The following is a 3,739-nucleotide window of genomic DNA, read 5'->3' on the forward strand; positions in this document are numbered from 1 at the left end:
ACAAAGCACTTACATTCAAATGGCCTCCTGGGAAATATTGCGTTTTAATTGGATAGGGGAGGGGTGGTTTACAATGGAAAGAATTCCTCGAGGGAGGTGAGGGAGAACAATGGAGATGTTTTCGTTCTGTCACAGGCTAAAAATGAGTAAAGATATTCTGTGTATCAGAAGAATACACGTTGCTGCGATATTAATTGCCCGTACACCCTCCGAAAAATAGTGGCCAAGGTTTACTCTTTTCAATACAGTTAGCCTAAGCTAGAAACATGACGTTCGGAATTGACTTGAAATTCAGTCGATTTCGGACTGCGTGCTCGCCTTCGCATCGATACTTGACACCTTCTGGTCGATGATTTTTTGCGAAGATTCATGGGATACCTGATTTCTCCTCCTTTCGCTCGAATCAAACTCTGAAACAAAATGTTAAAAACAAACACATTTCAGTTATTCTAGCCTTTGTTGTTTGTTCTATCAAGCTCGTCAACTCCGCCGTTGGGATCAGTCTGCCGTTAGTATTTTGTATTTGAGATAATTTGCTAATCCAGGTCTACAAGTGATCCGGCACCACTAATCGGTTTGTCGCTGTGGAATTGCAGATTGAGACAAGCCATTCGAAATTAAAGTAAGTGTACTGCATGTATGAGATTATTAAACAACCTCTGAAGAAGAATAGATGTACTAGTTAAAATATTGGTCCTACATACAATCTGTTTGGCTTATTTACACTTAAAGTGAAGTCTGGCACATACATTTCTATTATACTAGACCCGGCAACGAAAAAGATTCAGAACACTTTATTTGTGCGTCGAGTGCTCCCCTGCATTCCAAAGTTCCGTAAAAAATAACCCAGTTCCAAGTCCTCTCTCTTGTAGCAAGAGAGTGGACTCTGAGAAAGCGTTCAACAAGCGTTCAATACGCATTCTGAACGCGTGTAATACGAGTTCAAAACATGTTCGAAACGCGTTTACAACGCGTTCGAAACGTGTTTAAGACGCATTTTACACGCATTCAAAACGCATTTCATACGCGTTCAAAACACGTTCAAAACACGTTTAATACGCGTTCAAAACACCTTTTATACACGTTCGAACCGCGTTTAAAACGCATTCAAAACGCATTTCATACGCGTTCAAAACGTATTTAAAACGCGTTCAAAACGTGTTCAAAACGCGTTTAAAACGCATTCAAAACGCGTTTATTACGCGTTAAAAACGCGTTTAATACGCGTTCAAAATGCGATTTATACGCGTTCAAAACGCCTTTAATACGCGTTCAAAACGCGTTTAAAAGGCGTTCAAAACGCGTTTAAAACGCGTTTATTACGCGTTCAATAGCGTTCAAAACGCGTTTGATGCGCGTTTAGAACGCGTTTTAAACGCGTTTGATACGCGTTTTAAACGCGTTCAAAATGCGTTTAAGACGCGTTTAATACGCGTTTTAAACGCGTTCAAAACGCGTTTATTACGCGTTAAAAACGCGTTTAATACGCGTTCAAAATGCGATTTATACGCGTTCAAAACGCCTTTAATACGCGTTCAAAACGCGTTTAAAAGGCGTTCAAAACGCGTTTAAAACGCGTTTATTACGCGTTCAATAGCGTTCAAAACGCGTTTTATACGCGTTCAAAACGCGTTTAATACCCGTTTAAAACGCGTTTAAAACGCGTTCAAAACGCTTTTAACACGCATTCGATACGCGTTTAATACACGTTTAAAACGCGCTCAAAACGCGTTTAAAACGCGTTGAAGACTCGTTTGGTACGCGTTTAAAACGCGTTCAAAACGCGTTTAATACACGTTTAAAACGCGTTCAAAACGCGTTTAAAACGCGTTGAAGACTCGTTTGGTACGCGTTTGAAACGCGTTTAATATGCGATCAAAACGCGTTTATGACGCGTTATAAACGCGTTTAATACGCGTTTATTATGCGTTTAAAACGCGTTCAAAACGCGTTTAATACACGTTTAAAATGCGTTCAAAACGCGTTTAAAACGCGTTGAAGACTCGTTTGGTACGCGTTTAAGACGCGTTTAATATGCGATCAAAACGCGTTTATGACGCGTTATAAACGCGTTTAATACGCGTTTATTACGCGTTTAATAGGCGTTCAAAACGCGTTTAAAACGCGTTCAAAACGTCTTTAATACGCGTTTAAAACGCGTTAAAAACGCGTTTAATACGCGTTCAAAACGCGTTTAAAACGCGTTCAAAACGCGTTCTATACGCGTTCAAAACGTGTTATAATACGCGTTAAAAACACGTTCAAAACGCGTTTAATACGCGTTCCAAACGCGTTTAAAACGCGTTCAAAACGCGTTTAATACCCGTTTAAAACGCGTTTAAAACGTGTTCAAAACGCGTTTCGAACGCGTGTAAAACGCGCTTTGAACGCGTTTAATACGCGTTCAAAACGCGTTTGATGCGCGTTTAGAACGCGGTTTAAACGCGTTTGATACGCGTTTTATACGCGTTCAAAATGCGTTTAAGACGCGTTTAATACGCGTTTTAAACGCGTTCAAAACGCGTTTAATACACGTTTAAAACGCGCTCAAAACGCGTTTAAAACGCGTTGAAGACTCGTTTGGTACGCGTTTAAAACGCGTTCAAAACGCGTTTAATACACGCTTAAAACGCGTTCAAAACGCGTTTAAAACGCGTTGAAGACTCGTTTGGTACGCGTTTAAAACGCGTTTAATATGCGATCAAAACGCGTTTATGACGCGTTATAAACGCGTTTAATACGCGTTTATTACGCGTTTAAAACGCGTTCAAAACGCGTTTAATACACGTTTAAAACGCGCTCAAAACGCGTTTAAAACGCGTTGAAGACTCGTTTAATACGCGTTTAAAACGCGTTCAAAACGCTTTTAATACACGTTTAAAACGCGTTCAAAACGCGTTTAAAACGCGTTGAAGACTCGTTTGGTACGCGTTTAAAACGCGTTTAATATGCGATCAAAACGCGTTTATTACGCGTTATAAACGCGTTTAATACGCGTTTAATACGCGTTTATTACGCGTTCAAAACGCGTTCAAAACCTGTTAAATACGCGTTTAAAACGCGTTTAAGACGCGTCAAATACGCGTTCAACACGTGTTTAATACGCGATCAAAACGCGTTAAATATGCGTTTAAAACGCGTTTAATACGCGTTTGAAACGCGTTTAAAACTCGTTTAATACGCGTTCAAAACGCGTTTAAAACGCGTTAAAAACGCGTGCAAAATGCGTTTAAAACGCGTTCAAGACTCGTTTGGTACGCGTTAAAAACGCGTTTAATATGCGATTAAAACGCGTTTAATACGCGTTTAAAACGCGTTCAAGACGCGAAAAATGCGCGTTTAACACGTGTTGAATACGCGATCAAAAAGCGTTTAATATGCGTTCAAAACTCGTTTAAAACGCGTTCAAAACGCGTTTAACACGCTTTTAAAAACGCGTTTAAAACGCGTTCAAGACGCGTTTGGTACGCGTTTAAAACGCGTTTAATACGTGATCAAAACGCGTTTAATACGCGTTTATAACGCGTTCATAACGCGTTTGAAACGCGTGTAATCCTCGTTCAAAACGCGTTTAAAACGCGTTCAAAACGGTTTTTTTATGGTTTTGCCGAAAAATAGCGATAGATTTTTCTATAAAATGAAAAGAAAAATACACGGTGGCTGGAAGATGTGAATTTTATTTTCTCGTGGTAAAAACATGAATATCGGAAACCAGGATCACAAAAGGCTTGTAATGTTT

This window comes from Pavona decussata, unplaced genomic scaffold (genome assembly GCF_977016875.1).
Source record: "Pavona decussata unplaced genomic scaffold, jaPavDecu1.1 SCAFFOLD_186, whole genome shotgun sequence".
Taxonomy (NCBI): domain Eukaryota; kingdom Metazoa; phylum Cnidaria; class Anthozoa; order Scleractinia; family Agariciidae; genus Pavona; species Pavona decussata.